Source organism: Mytilus galloprovincialis, chromosome 2 (genome assembly GCF_965363235.1).
Source record: "Mytilus galloprovincialis chromosome 2, xbMytGall1.hap1.1, whole genome shotgun sequence".
Lineage (NCBI taxonomy): Eukaryota > Metazoa > Mollusca > Bivalvia > Mytilida > Mytilidae > Mytilus > Mytilus galloprovincialis.
The window spans coordinates 2447604-2466756 of NC_134839.1; the positions used below are offsets into that span (position 1 = coordinate 2447604).

Genomic DNA, 19153 nt, shown 5'->3' on the forward strand with positions numbered 1-19153 from the left:
GCACACATGATGGATGTTTATATTCGTTATACGCTTCTTATTTTAGAGTTAAATTTTGGTAGAAGTTGAAATCGCAGGGGCGGATCCAGCCATTTTAAAAAGGGGGGGTCCTAACCCAGAGCAAAAAAAAAAAAAGGGGGGGTTTCAACTACATGTCCCCATTCAAATGCATTGATCGGCGGTTTAAATGCATTGACCGTCCTGAGCGGTTGTTTAGACGTGTTAGGAATTGTATTGTTTAGTTCAGTTTTACCTTTAACATGAATTTACATATAGAAAAAATAAAACATACATCTCATTCGATGTGCTTTTTCAGTTTATTTTTCATGATGACGGGTAAATTAATTTGTTGTGTTTTGCAGTTCACGAATAAAGAAAATTATTTTATAGTTGCGTTTTTTTTTCTGTAACAAGTTCGATTTTTGTTTTTCAGTGTGATTCTTTTCTCTATCTCTCTCTCTAAATCAAGTTTTTAAACAAACACAATGTTGACTGAATATCAAATTTTATTACATTTGTATATCTTTATTCTCAACAAACCATTATACAAGAGAAGACAATTATGTACAATATTCAGTTTAACCTTAACGGAAATCTGTGCACGAAGACTTAGTCGTGGTTTGAACGGATTTCGTGTCAATAAACTGTCTTCGAAATAGTCTTTCTTTGTTGATGTTTGTGTCATTTTGGTCTTTTGTGGATAGTTGTCTCATTAGCAATCATACCACATCTTTTTTAAAATTTCTCGCTACTACAATCTAACTTTTTTTAGAAATAATTATACCCAAAATATCATAATTTTCAAAAAACGGAGACGAAAACGGAGACAAGTTCATTTTCAGAATTTATTTTCGTATTGAAATTCGTTTCAGGCTTGTGAAACTGGACAAAACGACTTTAATTAGAGAAAAAAAACTTAATAAAAACGGATTTCTTAAAATATTCGTATAACTCAAAAATAAAATTCCTGGACAAGTTCGATAAAAATGAGAAATAACATCTAACTACATGTATATGAGTTTGATTGTTTGAAAATTACGGCTTTTACCGTTTAGAACGGATTCCATATACAAAACTTTAATTAATATAAATTCTTTTAAAGTATGAACATTTATAATTATTTCCCTTTTCAAACTCGTGCAAAGAATTAATTACTGGTCCAGGACATGATAATAAAATTAAGAATAAAACTTAACAATTTATGGAACGAAATTTTAATAAAAGACGAAAATCTTAAAACATCGTGATATTCATTCTAGACGTCACAATATTACTTCCCGCATGGTCACACTGTACTTATAACAACACAATGTATAAAACAACAATAAAGATAATCCAATTAATTTTGTTGATTGGATAATTCATGGCTCAGTAGTTGTGTAATCAGTGACACGTGCCCTTATTATTTTCTGAGAATTACAAATTCTACCAAATTTAACTCTAAAATAAGAAGCGTATAAAGAATATATGCATCCATCCTGTGTGCGATGACTATAAAGGGTCTTGAGTGCACTTCGTATGTCATGAGTGCATCAGGAGGTCCCTCAAGCGGTGTTTAGACGTACCGTTATTCTTCTGGAAGCTTCAATTTTTTCTTATCAATAACTTTTACACAAGGAGACATTTTTTTTGACAGCATGAACCCCAGTTAATGAGCAAACACAAATTAAGAACGAAAATCGTTTACAATTAAATTTTATAGAAGGAAAAAAAAAGGGGGGGGGGGTAATAAACAAATTTTATTTACGCTCACATACTTTTAAACAGATTTGCATATGTAAGCTCTCTATAGTTAATGTTAAATTATTTCAGGAGTTTTGAAAAAAAGAATATTATATACAGTTTAATTTCGACTAAAATAGTGATTCTTTTTATAGATTTGGTACCTCAGTTTCGACTCAACATTTCATTTTGAATTGTTAGATGACAAACTCTTTAGGCGAATATTGTATCTGTTCTTTATTTAATTATGGTGATATTGGCGATAATATTCATTATAACAAGGCCTTGTACAAATCCTTGATTATAGAATGTTTGGTAATATAAAAAGACGAAAGTAGACAAACCCTAATTATGCAGGGTTTCACAAGTTGATCTCCAAGCGGCCCACATTTAACATATAATAAGATCTATATTTTTCAACGTTTTCAAAATGAAATAACTTGAATTGAAAATTTCCCAACTGTGAAAATTTGTTATTTCTAAACGTCTTTAATTATTATTTCGGAAAAAAAAATTATTTAGCATATTCATTTATTTTCATAATTTTGTCCGAGGAAACCTTTTTTTTTTGCAAAGTTTACTTCTATATGTTTTTAACCATCACCAGCGACTTATTCTCTGCCATCACCAATTAGTCCTAATTATTAAAGATCAATTGCCCAAATTCAAATGATGATTGGTATATCGTATTGAATATGACCATCGGTCATCCGTGACGTATCCCAAATAACGACGCATGCCGATAGATAGATCATAGTTTATTAATTAGCGTCTCGCAATTTAAATTTCATCAAGGGGACTTAATTAAACCAGTTACTATACAAATCTTGAAAAAACGATGTACATGTACTTTTTAATATTTTTAAAACAAATTACGAAAACGTTTAGTGTAAAAATCACCGAATATAAATGTTTCTTTCTTGCAGGTTTTGGCATTTGTAAATAACATTAACGTTTTGGAATTCTAATGCAAAAGACAGTCGATTCAAACTGAAATAACTTCTTTAAAGATGGTTTGATTTTTTCAGAGACACATGTATTATATATGTCTCAATACATGTATTATATGTCTCTGATTTTATCAAAACAAAAATTACAAAATTATAATAAATGTTAGTTATCGAATGTATACCCTGAACTCTTACTATTATATATACATGTCCTAAGTTACCTAATGTCCTGTGTGCAACCAGGAGATCCTGAACGGTTTTAAAACGTACCATTATTTTATATGCATATATTCAAAGCTGTTCTTAATTATATGCATACTAGGTATCAGTGGCGGATCCAGGGGGAGGGTTTCGGGGGTTGGAACCACCCCTTTTTTTGAACGATCAATGTATTTGAATGGGGACATATGGTTGGAACCACCCCCTCCCCCTTTTGTCCTGGGTTGAGACCCCCTTCTTTTCAAATGGCTGGCTCCGCCGCAGAGGTACATTTATATATATATGTGTGTACCAGCCCCCTCCTAAATCTTGGGAAACAAATTGTAGTTTATATAAAGGGAATCACGGAAGCATGACTGGACGTGACCCCTCTAAGGCAGTCAATGAGTCCCCACTTATGAAAATTTCTGGATCAACCATTGCTTAGTTCTAGTTATCTTAGGTCCTAGTGTGAAATAATGCCAATAGGTCTTTTAAAACACATCTTTATTCATACATGTATATATACGTTTTCTCACGGATTTGTTCATGCAATATTGGAATTATGTTTACTCAATGCGCAATTACTGAAGTTTATATTTGCTACTTTTCTTCTTAATTTCTTATAATTTTTTTTTTTATTTTTTTTCTTCGAAAAATTAGTGGTGTTGAAATAGGGAATGGACACAGATACCTTATCACATTTAACCAAAGAAATGTTGTATAATGTCATCAATCTGTATTACACGTAGACAGGATGTTCTCTAGAAAACTATACGTTATACACACCCGAGAATACACGCACTGTCGTAATGGAAAATTACTGTATGTTATAGTTACCTGTAATCAGCTTTGCAACACCATGTCATGACAGTTCAAAAAGATTTTCTTCAAATCAAATTGGAATATTCATTTTTTCTGTAAAATTTAAAACTTTAAAAAGTAGACTTTGACAAAATTATGAAATAGAAAGAATTGAACAATTTAAAATCGTATTTTAACAAAGATTTAGATATAATTTTACAACGATCCTTAAAAAATAACCAAACAAACGTTGAATCAAACGATATGAACCTACGCAGTTTTATATTAAAATACTGACACACACCAGTTTGCCATCTCAGTATGCAAGGCAAGGGTGCTTGGTGAGGTGCTGGAACTTGATGTACATGTATCATTAAGTTAATACAGTTCTGTTAGTATTGACTGCCTTTTTACAGAGACTTTCTATTCTTACTGTTATCAGTTAGTATAGACGGTTCCTGGCTTAGAATGATTCTCTGCTCAGCAAATGGTGCGTAATTAGCATTTGAATCAAATTTCTTGTAGAAGTAAAAAACACAAATTAATGTATTTGACAACTTTATTCAGGAGCACAGTCTATATTATCCGGCGTAAATAACTTCGAGATTTATGTGGAAGTTTACTCTGCTGCTCGATCCATGCTAATCGATGTTCCAGTATATTTCATATTTATATTTATTCGTGAGGCCTCGTCATCGTTTATATTCACTAAAAGCAAAGGCGCCTAAATATTTTATATGGCGAAAAAATTGCGAAAATTGGGGGAAATAATATATTTTTAGTAGCATTATTATTTTAGAATCTTAAGAGGTTGCTTGCAAATTTAACTCTAAAATGAGAAGTGTATGACGATCTATAACGAATATATACATCCATCATGTGTGCAGATACGACGGCGACTATATATATATATAGGGTCTGCCATGAGTGCACTTTGTATGCCCTGCATGTGTGCACCCAGGAGGTCCTCCTGAGCGGTGTTTAGACGTACCGGGAAAATCTTATCTGATTCAGGATCAATTCATCGGTTACACTCCCCTGTCACCAGTGATTCTTTTTTGCTGACATTCTGAAAAAGTATTGTGTAGTCCCTGTGTAAGTGTTGACTCTCAACTTGCACATGTGATCTTTTAACACTCCCTGGCCTTCTGCAAAAACAGAAAGTCACAGGACATTCCGACAAAAAGTCACAGGACAAAAAGTCAAACACATGTCAAACTCAGGCATAAAGTAACAAAGTTAATAGGACAAAAAGTCACAAACAATTTGTTGACAATTGATTGAATATAAATGAAAAAAGATTTTGAAATCTCTTCTTTTTATTACATATATTCATTTTTAATTTTAGGAAAATTGTTCATAATATAAAAAAGAAGATGTGGTATGATTGCCAATGAGACAACTGTCCACAAGAGACCAAAATGACACAGACATTAACAACTAGAGGTCTTTACGGCCTTCAACCATAAGCCAATATAAAGAAGGTATGGTATGATTGCCAATGAGACAACTGTCCACAAGAGACCAAAATGACACAGACATTAACAACCATAGGTCACCAAACAGCCTTCAACAATGAGCAAAGCCCGAGGTAAAGCCCATACCGCATAGTCAGCTGTAAAAGGCAATCATACTATATCTTTTTTTTTATATTTACACGTTAAAAAATGCGTGCAAATGTAATCAAAAGCTGCACACAAACGTAATGATTTTTGTGCGCAAATGTAATGGTAATGTGCGCAAACCTAATGCACTGATTTATTTGTTTTTAATAAATTTTAATTTAAAGTTGCTACATCATGTTCATGTATAAAACTTCAAGAAAAATACAAAAAGAGTGTTTTCTTGTTCAAAGAAAAATAATCTCAAAACTAAATTGTGACTTTTTGTCCTGTGACAGTGTGTGACTTTTTGACTGTGACTTTCTGTCCTGCATTCAGATTGAATAGGGGAGTTTGGTTGACCCCGCCTCCCTCTATCTGAGACTACTATCTCAGTGATGAGCTTTATGTTTTATGTACAAATGTATTGTGCTTGTCATATATATGTATGTCGGATAAAAGCTCTACAGACCTTTAATATGTTGTATTGTTATATGTATAACCGACAATAAATAAATAGCCCCTAACAAGTAAGAATTAGGTTACTTCTTTTTGTTTTGACATCTTGCATGGGTTTTTATAGCCCCGTATTAAAATTATGCCCCCACTTTAAAAAAGGGGGGGTATACTGTTTTACCCCTGTCTGTCCATCCATCCTTGCGTCAGTCAGTCCGTCCGATGAATATTTTTCGTCCCATTTTCCTTAGGAACTACAATAGAAGGATTTCTGAAATTTGGTTTCAGGGTTAAATAAGTCAGCTATACCGTGTGATGCATTTTCAGATTCATCACTCGACAACTTCCTGTTTTCCCAACACTTGTATGATTTTACACATGATAGCCAAGTTGAAAGTTGAAAACTAACAACCTAATTTATGTACAAAAAAATTGAAAAACAGATATGTTACACATAAACAAACGACAATCACTGAATTATCGGATCCTGACTTGGAACAGGCACAACCATAACAAATTGGAAGGGTATAAGGAACTTTTAAAATATTTAGTTTTTGTGGTTTGGTCAATTTTCCGAATACTGTAAGCAATAAGGCCCCTTTATTTAGTGAATGAAATAATTGTAAGATGCTCTTAGCTGTCTGTCATATTTTATATGAACTTGACCTCATTTTCATGCATGGTTCATTGGTCAATGAAACACTGCATTGTTTTGTCAGTTTATCATATGTTTAAAGTTACAGGTAGATTATATTTGGTAGATATGAAACAATTGTAAGGTGTGCATGTCTGAATGGCAGATTCATATATAAACCATGACCGCATTTTATTGTTCTTTGGTCAATGATAAGTTTTCTTGGTTTTGTCATTTTATCAGGCCACATTTAAAAGAATGTCTGTTTCCCCTCCCCGGGTCTACCCTTTGTAAACAGACCAGGAAGGCAGGTTTTTTTTAGCTCACCTGACCTGAAAGGTCAAGTGAGCTTTTCTCATCACTTGGCGTTCGTCGTCTGTCGTCCTGCGTCCGTCGTCTGTAAACTTTTACAAAAATCTTCTCCTCTGAAACTGCTTGGCCAAATTCTACCAAACTTGGCCACAATCATCCTTGGGGTATCTAGTTTAAAAAATGTGTGGCGTGACCTGTCAAACCAACCAAGATGGCCGCCATGGCTAAAAATAGAACATAGGGGTAAAATGCAGTTTTTGGCTTATAACTCAAAAACCAAAGCATTTAGAGCAAATCTGACAGGGGTAAAATTGTTGATCAGGTCAAGATCTATCTGCCCTGAAATTTTCAGACGAATCGGACAACCTGTTGATGGGTTGCTGCCTGTGAAATGGTTATTTTAAGGAAATTTTGCAGTTTTTGGTTATTATCTTGAATACTATTATAGATAGAGATAAACTGTAAAAGCAATAATGTTCAGCAAAGTAAGACCTACAAATAAGTCAACATGATCAAAATTGTCAGTCGACCCCTTAAGGAGTTATTGCCCTTTATAGTCAATTTTTAACAACTTTTCATAATTTTTTTTAACTTTTTTAAAAATCTTCTTCTCTGAAACTACTTTGCCAAATTTAACCAAACTTGGCCACAATTATCATTGTGGTTTGTAGTTTAAAAAATGTGTCCGATGACTCAGCCTACCAAACAAAATGGCCGACATGGCTAAAATTAGAACATAGTGGTAAAATGCAGGTTTTGCTTTATATCTTTGAAACTAAGACATTTAGGGAAAATCTTTCAAGATTTAAATGTCCATCAGAATAAGATATATCCCCTCACAAATTTTCAGTTGAATTGGACAACCTGTTGTTGGGTTGCTGCCCTAAAATTGGTGATTTTAAGGTAATTTTGCAGTTTTTGGTTATTATCTTGAATACTATTATAGATAGAGATAAACTGTAGACAGCAATAATGTTCAGCAAAGTAAGATCTACAAATAAGTCAGCGTGATCAAAATTGTTAGAGGACCCCTTAAGCAGTTATTGCCCTTTATAGTCAATATTGAACAACTTTTCGTCATTTTTGTAACTTGTATAAAAATCATTTCTAAAACTACTTGGCCAAATTTAACCAAACTTGGCCACAATCATAATACTAGGGTATCTATTTAAAAAAAAAGTGTCTAATGACCCCGCCTACCCACGAAGATGGCCGACATCAGTAAACACATTAACAGGTGAGCGACACAGGCTCTTGAGAGCCTCTAGTTTTTTTAACTGGATGTGATTGTCATAGCATGGTCACATGAATGGTTTGACTTGTCCAGTCCAGGCCACTTATCAGTTGTTTGTGCTCAATTTGAGTGCATTTATTTAGATTATCAATCCTTCTGCTTTCAAGCACTTTCCAAAAATGGAAACAAATTATTTTCAGGAAAAAAATAATTTCGATTTTTTTGTGGAAAATAATTTTTTGACCCGGGCGCTTATTTTTGACCCGTGTGGGGGGGGGAGGGGAAACAAACATATTTTTAATTTTGGCCTTAGATTTTTTAAGCATAGGTCTACTTGTTGTATGGAATGACTACAAGGTATCATATAAAAAAAGATGTCTGCCTGCCAAGGTTAATTTTACTGTGACCTCATATTCATAGAATAATGATAATATTCATGATATTGAACAGCAAGAATGATGAGTAAGTTGATGTTATATACAAATAAGACAAAATTTTCAGTTGCCTACTAATTATGTAATACATGTAGTAGTTATTTTTGTCATTAAATGATGTTTACCATTTTATGTGTAGGGCAAGAACATGAAAGATAAAGGGGAATCTATAAACAGAAGAAATTATCAACAAAATAAGATTTACAGAGGTCAACAAAGCCTAAATGGTAAGTCCACTGTTATAAAAAATTTTGTCCTTGAATAATAATTAAATATTTATTAAAATAAGATGTGGTATGATGAAAGAGAAAACTATCCATCAGAGTTCAATTTAGTGGATGTAAGCATTGTAATTACTTATTAGAGGCCATTGATGACCTGTAAGTAATGAGAAAACCCATACCCTATACATGTTATAGTAATCTATAAAAGTCAACACTAACCAAATTTGAAACAGAGCATCAATTCAAACGTCAAATATACCAGACTAATTTATAAAAACAAAAAATTATGAAAAATAAAAATGACGGGTATGAACCAACATCAACCACTGAACTATGTACAAGCTCCTGATATTAGACAGGTATAATATGGCTGGGTTGATATAAAAATAAGAAACACTTAGCAGTCTGATTTCCAATGAGACATTTCTCCAATAGAGATCAAATGACATTTAAGGAGGCTCTAGGGTATAACAATTTCAGAAAAATGTTTTAATATTTTTTTTTCATAACTCAATTTATTTATATCTTTATCATATGGTACACCAAATCATTCAAAACAATCAATTCGGTTTGGCCCCAGATGACTTTTAAAATGCATATATCATTGAAAAAGCTCCAAATTATCTCCCTTTGGTGCAAAAAAGCCATTTTTTGGCATTAAAAATGTAATATCTTATTTAACTCATCGGTGGCCTATATTTTTTATTATAATTTTAAATAAGCTGTACTTTAACTAAACTATTATAAAATTTAAGCAATTTCTGTAATTTAGTACTTGAATATTTAAATGAAAGTTTATCATATTAATCATAAACATGATAAAATAGCCATTTTATTGATCTCTTCACTGATAATTTTTGAGTTTGTGTATTTGTAGGTCAGAAATCTGGATTTTCATGGTCATCATTCACAGATCAATACTGAACGGAAAACTTAAAGCTGATATTTTTCTCCATAGTGCGACTTTTTTTATTAATTTGAAATGGAACATGTTTTTTCCTACATTTATTTGAAAGAGGAAATTTCAACATGATGACTATAAACAAAAAGGAGTCATATCATCACGATCATTGATGCACAAGAACTTGATCATATAAATACAACAATGTAATTATCAATTGAAAGATGGAACGAATGAACAAGATATTAGAATGTTGTTGTCCAAATAAACTTGCTTTGTCTTCTCATTTGAATCTCTCCATTCAATAAAGATGTACAGAGGAAGATCTTTAAAGAACAGATTGAAAAAATGTTTTGTCTAAGAATTGCAGGAATATTCTAGTGAATGAAATTATTTATTGACTTCACTCTTATATAGTGGACTGAATAATTGTACATAACAAGCTGTGAATAAAGAAAGCAAAAACTTTAACAAAAAGTGTTTATATTATAAATTTGCAATTATAAGCATACTATTATGTACACCACAAAGTTATATATAATTCAAATTGTTTGCCTATACAAGTATTGCAATGAACCTATAACAAAGAAAATCTTACCTCATGAAAAGAGTGAACTATTCAGTCAGAATATGAAATATTTTTTCAGTTCTATTTTTCATAATAGAATAAACAAGACAAAGATTTCAAAACAATATTTTTTCATTTATTTAGAAATTTCATCATTTTGTTTCAGTGAAAGGACTTTATTCTTTGACTGTAAAATATTATTATTATACATTCCAAAATAAGAATAATATTTATTGTCATATAAACAAATAAAAAACATGTTTGTGACAAAATTTAAAAAAAATTATATATATGTATATATAAAAAATATAAAAAAAACTCGTATACATTTAAAACATTTTACTACCAAACAGCATTCATTGTAACATACACATAACTTTATATTTATATATATATATTTATAATTTTAATCCCATAGGATTTTATTTTGTCCCATGGGATATTAAAAATCCCATGGGATAATTATAGTCCCATGGGATATTTGTTGTCCCATGCCATGGGATTTTTTTTGTCCCATGGGACAACAAATATCCCATGGGACTACAATAATCCCATGGGACCAAAAAAAATCCCATGGGATTTAACCAAAATCCCATGGGATAATGGTAAATCCCATGGGATTTTGCCCTGTCCCATGGGATATTGAAAATCCCATGTTTTTATAATTCAAATTGCAAAATAAATATGAAAGTAACAGTATAAAACCAATGAAATTATTGAATCCCATGTAATTCCGCACATTTTGGTTATATACATGAAATTGTAGCTCTTGTTTGAGGCGGCGGCGGATTTGCAAATGAGTGTTTTGCAAATTAAAAGTGTCCAGTGTTATATCTATAGCTTAAATGCTTTTAAAAAAACGTTTTCACGGAGAAATACATAGATTTGACAAATAGCTGGTGCATTAACATTTGTTAAATAATCGACATCTGATTATTTTCTGATATGTATGATCATTTATAATACAATCAGCAACCTTAAATAATTATTATTGACTTTGTATGAGGTTGCTATAATGGTTGATCGATCCCAAAGATAAAATATTCATCGAGGTCAACAGCTGAGGGTTAATTGTAATATTAATGAAATCTGAGACTACTATATATAAGTAAGTAGTCTCGGATGAGATTGATAAATTATTGTATCAAATGATATCAAAGTCAAGACAACAATTAAAAAAAAATAATGTGTGTCCAATTTCTAGTATTTGCTCAAGATATTTAACCGTCGATTTTGCAGTTGCAAACGTTAAAAACTGATTTTCACTAAGATTAATTTTTTTTTTATATAAAACTCGAAGAAAAATAGAAAAATGTGCATGACGTTGCATAGGATAACACTATTTATGTGTACACGTTAGCTGTTCTATATAATAAACTCTTGTAATATTTCGCGCAGTGAATATAATGTTTATTAAAGAAGATTCCCCACGTTTTTAGCCAATGAGAAAATTATTAGTTAATCAATTCGAATTTAAAAAAAAGTGTGTGTGAACGCGATAAGCGAATTTGATTCGCATTCGATTCGAATTCAATTCGAATTAGAATGAAATTCAAAACAGTGTGGCTGTGGCCATTGATTGACACAATAAATTCATCCATTGACTGGGACAATTTAGGTGAACGTTTGTATGTAACGACCACTGCTCACTATGTACTTTTTAAAGACACTTAAACTATGGGGTCACCAAAGGTTATCAACACCTTAATAAAGTAATTCGAAAAATTAATCAGAAATAACACGATGTTTTGATTTATATCAATTATATAAATCAAAACATAAAGGTTATTCCTGATTAATTTTTCGAATTATTTTATAATTAAAGGCGTTGAGAAACCTTTGGTGACCCCACAGTTTAAATGTCTATCGTAGGTACGTCGTGAACAGTGGTCGTTACAGACAAACGTTCACGTAAATTGTCCCAGTCAATGGATGAATTTAATGTGTCAATCAATGGCCACAGCCACACTGTTTTGAATTTCATTCTAAATGTCCGTGTGAACGAGGCACAAGTATAGATCATTTGTGTAGATACTCTTAAATACGGCCCTCAACAACGACCAAAAACCATATCACACAGTTAAGCTATAAAAAGCTCCAAATTTCTATTTGCAAAACTATTCAAAAGAGAAAACTAACGGCCCGAACTATGTATAATAATAAGACACATTTTTCAAGATCTGACCTAATTATCATGTGCGCTGCCATTGATCTATCACGTGGTGCTGCAGCCATAGCACTAATGATAGATAACGCACGTGCTTTAATCACAACAATATCGATCTTTTGTTTACATTTTGTTTTCCACTATTTTCTTATTCGTTTTCTTATGGAGAGTGAAAATAAATACAAAACGGGTGGTGGGAACTCATGTTCAGTTCATGGTTGTTCCAATAATCGGAAAAAATAACTTTATGGAAGAAATCAATGTGTGAATTACATGGTGAAATGCACGACCATTGTCCGTGTTTAATTCCTTACAGACTTCATGTAATGCCATCCAAAGAATTAATACGACTTGAGTGGATTAAATCTTTAAATCGGAAAGATCTTCCAAAAAATGTATATGTATGCTCTGGACATTTTATTGACGGAAAACCTGCGGATAGAAATCCTTCTCCTAAGTTAAAGATGGGGTATGAAAATAAGACAACTCCGGGTAGAAGAAAAATTTTAAAACATCAATTGTCAGTGAAAAAAAAGAAAACTGGAAACTGGTGATTCCGATTCCGATATGGAAATAACAGAATTGGACACTACCTTAGAAAGTGAACCAGGCGCAAGTACGCCGTACGAGAAATTACCGGAGGCTATTTGTAGTTTTAATTTTATAGAAGCTTCATCTACTGTTAGTACACAATATCTTGAATCGGACTTCTTACCACAGAAAGATCACACGTACGGGAAAGAATGGACCGATTTTCAGACTAAATCCTCTCAAACAAATATAGTTTTAACGGAAGAAAAGGGAGTTCAAAGTAAATTTGACGGAGCAACTATGTCTGCTGCTCAAAACTTAAAAACGGACAATGACGCTTTATTGTATACAGGGGTCACAAAAGAAGTCTTTTTCACGCTGGTGAAATGTTTTACTCCTTTCAATACATACAGTTTTCAATTAGAGGTAGCAGATCAATTACTCCTTGTGCTCATGAGACTAAAGTTAAATTTAATTTTTGACGATCTATGCAGAAGATTTGGTATATCAAGTGGTTTAGCTTGCAAAATATTTAATTCATGGATTCCTGTGTTGGCAGATAAGTTAAAGTCCTTGATTGTTTGGCTCCCTAGAGAAGTAATAAGAGACTGTTGTCCCGAATCATTTAGGGAAAATTATCCCAGAACTACCTGTATCATTGACTGTGTTGAAACATTTATTCAGAGACAAACTGATTTAAGGAGTAGGGGTGAAACGTACAGCAATTACAAGTCCCATAATACAGCTAAATATTTAGTAGGGATATCCCCACATGGACAAATTATGTTCATATCCAAAGCTTTTGGTGGTCGTGCTAGTGATAAATTTATTGTAGAAAAAAGTGGATTCATGAATTACTTGCTTCCAGGCGATGAGATAATGGCAGATCGAGGCTTTACAATAGATGACATTGTTTCCATTGCGTGTTAAGCTGAACATTCCAGCGTTCACAAAAAACAAACCCCAGTTAAGTGCGGAAGATGTGACAACCACAAGAAGGATTGCCAGAGTACGGATACATGTTGAAAGGGTAATTCGACGATTGAAGGTCTTCAAAATTCTAAGTGGGACTAAGTGCCTGTATCATCCTTAACACTGTTTGATGACATTTTGCTTGTATGTTCTGCTTTGGTTAATTTACGGTCAGATCTGATCAGAGATACTAATGAAAGTAATGAGTGAAATTAGTTTGTTATTTTTTAACAGTTGGAAAATACGCTGTACATGTACATGTATATTTAAGGCATTTGGATAGTGTAATTGATATATATGTTCATTGCATTGTGATTGTATTATGTTGTTTGTTTAGCGTCCAGTGGCAAATAGTTTATGCATATTCAGGATGACATATTTTCCTCTAGACGTCTTTTGGTTATTTTATGAACTCTACCTTTTTGAATTTACCTTTGTCATGTTTGTGTTAGTTTTGGGTCAAATTTATTTTGTAATTGGGTGTCTGTCGCATTGATGTATAACATTGTCCAACTCATCTCCTCTTATTCATAATTTATAATAAAACTTTTATCGCAATACATCAATCAAAGAGTAAAACATCATTGGAGGTATTTAAATGAAAACATTAAACTTGGACACCTTTTTAGATCAATAAATGGTTTCATGATTAACCTTTTAAGATATTTTACTCTTTAACTGATGTAATGGGATGAAATTGTTAGTAACTTACAACCACAGTTGAAATGTCCTTAAAAATAACACAGGTTTCTTTGTGATTAGCCAGACCACACAACTATGGGGATTATCGTGTTAGATAATTAAGACACACCATGGTATTTACTGTGTAAATATTACTTACACTGTGTTAGATAATTAAGACACACCATGGTATTTACTGTGTAAATATTACTTACACTGTAACACAGTAGGGCAATTAATTGACATATTTCTGATTGAACAATGTAAACAAACAAGTACAACTAAAGGCTCCCTGCTGTCATTATCTGAACCAAACTACATGTAGACACATAATTGTGTAATTATCCTAAGAGATGCAGAAAGACTGACCATACAAAAGTATAATGAAAATAAAAGTACATGCATCAAGAGTAACTTTGAAAAATCACAACAATCAAGTTGTTTGAAGAATACACACACACTGACAATCATACCACATCTCACAAATAATATATATATACAGGTACATGTATATATGTTCAGATAAACCAACAAATGAAACAATTATTTAAATGGATTTTTTTTAGTTTAAAACAAATAAAATAATTTTCAATACAAAATAAGCACATACATCGGTGTTTATTTATAAATAATACATTCCCTTCAAAATCTGACTGCTCAAATTAAGCAAATGTACATGTATTTATAGATTATCGTTGATCATCTCAACGAGATTGATTTTCTCGCTTGAGCTGGTACAGCGAAAGTGAGAAAAGCAATCGAGTTGAGATGACCAATGATAATCTGTTTATCGCTATTTTACCTATGACGACATTGTCAATTTCATGTCAATTTCGTTAGCAACGCCATGTGGCCTCCTTAGTTTCTAGCGATAATTTTTCCATCTCAAGCGAGTAGCATGATATGAAAATTATCACAAAAAAAGATCAAAGGAAAAATGCACAAAATAGCGATAATTATATATATTATCAAATATGCATAAACTTTACAAAAGCTTTGCTCATCATCAGACGGTCATCCTGGATCTCATTAACTAAACATGGTAGAAGTTTTTTTACATAAAAAGTTTTTAATCTGGTGACTTGGTTATTAACGTAAGTCTCGTTATACAGAATGTCAATATATTTATGTTCATCTACGCCCAGCCATACAAGCAACTTGCACTGTTTTAATCCCGTACAATACATAGTGAGCTGAACTTGTAGGTAAATTCCTTTGCTCCCTTTTTCCTTTACAACAAGATCTCCATTTTCATCTTTTCCGACATCATATTTTCCAGATTCAAATAGTTGATCTAATGTTGACCAACTAGAAGAAGGCACTGGACACTTTATTTCTAGAAGAGTTTGTCCATCAAAAATTGCATCTGGACTTGCGGACAACCAGTTTTCTTGTTGTGACACACAAATGCCTTTCTCTTGGACTTGATGTCCATTAGAGTTCAGATACACTTTTGCATCTATTTCTCCCTGCTGGCCATGTTTAGTGAATTTATTTCCAACAAATTTTGGGTGTAAATGTTCACGCATAAAGTTCGTGCTGTCTGTTGTTTCCTTAACCGGCACTTTGTTAGCACTGCTGGCAGTTATTCTTAACTTTCTACAGTCTTTCCATAATAAGCTTTTGGACTGAAGTGTTGTTTCAGTCTGTAATCTAACTACTTGAGAATCCGTCAGGAACACATATTTAGAAAGAAACTGCACACATTTAGCACATGATGACAAATCATTGTGTTCACCATGAACTTGTTCAATACTTTCTTGAGTACGAACTGACGGATTACTTTTAAAGCTTTTGTTCATGATTGTTCCTTTTATTTCGAATAAAGGTAGCATTGGTGAGGCATTGACGGCTTCTTTAAATTCCTCTTTAGAAACATAAAATGGTGTATCTCGTAGTCCAGGGACATTTTCATTACCCATCGTATTTTCACCAAGTTTGGGTTTTTTCAGCTGAATACTGACAAGGGGCTTTGGTTCAATGTTCCTGGTAGTTCCTCTATTCCACTTGGCAGTTTCGTCTGTGCAACTTACTCCAGTCATGCTATTTCTCACAGCATACTCGATTTTCCACAATAATGCTCCGACATGACTGCATGAAAGTCCTAAACCAGCCATGCACGTACACCAGGCTTGTTCCACTGCACCTTCCCCTGTGCACATAACATAGGCATCATTAAGTCTACTCACAGTCTGTGATGATCGTACACTCGCCTTCATAAATATTTTGTTATCTGTTGCATTGAAATGCAATATTTTGTCTGCATTTCCATTTTGAAAATAATTATAACTCTGTAAGCTCTTACAGTTTTTCATTGTTTCCCCATCAACTGCCTTTGATCTTATCAAGTAGTTATAAATGTCACCGTACATTAAATTTGGCCAACTCCTCATATCGTCATTCCAGTCCTTTATTTCTTTGAAAATATCTGGCATTGAACTTTTAACACAATGTTTAACTTCAGTAGACATGATGAGGATGAACTAACTTGTTTATATATTTCTCGTTACGATTGAATGCTTTGTTTACGTTTTTATCATTACTGTAATGGCGGACGTGATTATAGCGCGCACAGCGGCGAAGATTATTAGGCCTACTACGGGTGATAATTGAAAAAACGTGTCATATAATATTTCCCACAGAACGTAACCAAAAGTTAGCGTGCAATAAATTCTAATATTGCACTAGTGCAATAAATCTTCAAAATTCATGACGTCATTAACGACAAAATCTTAGTTTAAACCAATATTTACTTTCAAATATTATATTGCTATACAATAAAAGGGTTATTGCATGAATATTGGGGAATATTGTCCCTCGTAAAACATATATTGCACTCGCAAGCTCGTACAATATAAAATTCTACTCGGGACAATATTCCCCAATATTCATGCAATAACCCTATAATACTAACACCTTATCTATGTACAAAAAAATAAATTTGAGAGTGTGTACTTTTAAATATCACCTGATTTATGTATTTTATTTATCTAAATACATGAAATCTGCTGCAACTACAAATGTGATTCAATAATGATCAATATATAATGTTGCTGTTTTTCTCCTTTTTCTCAGTTATACTAAGCTATTACTGTATACACCTATAAGTGTTTGTGCATTTAAGATAAATAAAATATTTTAACAGTGGTTACCATGCATGTTTCCTTATTTACAGAAAAATTTCTAAACGGTTAATTACATTTACACGCATTGCAATTATGTCAGAGTAAGATATATTATATTCAAAACTACATTGAACTATTTGGTATTTGTGTTTTAAAGTTTGATTTTTATTCAATATGTGGAAATTAAACAATTGTCTGCGTTTTCTTAAGGAATCAGTAAGTCTTTTCATATTTTTTGAAATAAGTAGTCCGAAATTACTCTGACGTCCAACGGCTGTTTTGCCAGACAAGCTGGGGCCGTGAGACGTCAGAGCTCGTCCCTTATCAAAAAGTGGACATTTGCCCGTCCAGAATAGATGCGCTGCTTCTTCGCTTCTGGTGCTGACTAACGGCCTTGGAATTATATAAATCGGGTATGAATTTGTTCATTTTTCATTTATCTTTTCATTTATGTAAGTTTCCTCTACCAACCACTCTTATTTTCTCATACTTAGACAGATTTCACAGTGAGACATCGATTCTGCATTTTGAAAGATTGTCATGTGATCAACGAGAAAAAAGTAAGACTCAATTGATTATGGGAGATGATTTATGCAAATGACCCTAGGTCAATATGAATACATAATCTGGGAGATGATTTATGCAAATGACCCTAGGTCAATATGAATACATAATCTAACACCTCGTTCAATTACGATGCAAGTAATCTAAATGTCCGAGATCTTCCGATTGTTATCGTGGTTGGCTACTAAATGCTTAATACCGATCTCCTATAAAGGAGGTGAAAATCGTGGTTGGCTCCTTAATTAATACCGATCTCCTATACAGGAGGTAAAAACAAAATATAAATATTTGCATATTTGCGTCTCGAAGTCGCGAAGTCGCGAAGTCTCTCGTAACTTTACGTCCATTTGAAAATAAAGTAAAAAATGTCTGAATCGATGGGTCACTGTGAAATCTGTCTAAATATGATAAAATAAAGGGTGGCAGGTAGATGAAACTTACATAAATTAAAGGATATATAAAAAATGAACAAATTGATACCCAATTTATATAATTCCAAGGCCGTGTATATATCCACTTTTTGATATGGGACGAGCTCTGACGTCCCACGGTCCCAGCTTGTCTGGCAAATCAGCCGTTGGACGTCAGAGTAATCTCGGACTATGAAATAAGATGCTAAAAGGACACTGTATAAATTGAATCATTGAGTCGACATAAACAACTGATTCATGTAGCTTAGGCTTTGCTTTTTCCAAATTATGAATGTCCTTCATTTTAAAGTAAATTGTAATATGCTTGCATAATTTATCTATCATGATTTGATATATCACGTGCTGTTTTTGTGTGACTTAATAATTAATGACGTATGCTTAATTCAAATGATTGGTCTTTTACCCGATTAAATTCCCCGTTCATTAGACAATTAATTTCCGCGAGAGTGTCCCCGTTTTCTTAAATTTTCATTTATTAAATCTATGGTATCTTTTAGTTTTTCCTTTCGGTTTGTCTACATTTACATTACTTTGCCTTTGACGTTACTTATCTGCTAAACCAAATTCTAAAATGATTAAGATATACGTAATGTTAGTTGCCTTTCTTAACTATGACTGACTTACGTGTTCAGTGTATCAAGTCG

At 32.7% G+C, this 19153-nt stretch overlaps 1 protein-coding gene and 1 long non-coding RNA gene across 2 annotated transcripts in view; both read left to right on the forward strand.

Annotated features, from left to right (window-relative positions):
- Positions 1-19153, forward strand: part of LOC143062677 (uncharacterized) — a 41083-nt gene that overhangs the window by 18354 nt on the left and 3576 nt on the right. The gene's annotated exons all lie outside the window — the stretch shown is intronic.
- Positions 4462-10163, forward strand: LOC143062676 (uncharacterized). Its single transcript, XR_012974808.1, has 3 exons — positions 4462-4769; positions 8485-8572; positions 9447-10163. It is a non-coding gene; the product is annotated as an uncharacterized LOC143062676 (long non-coding RNA).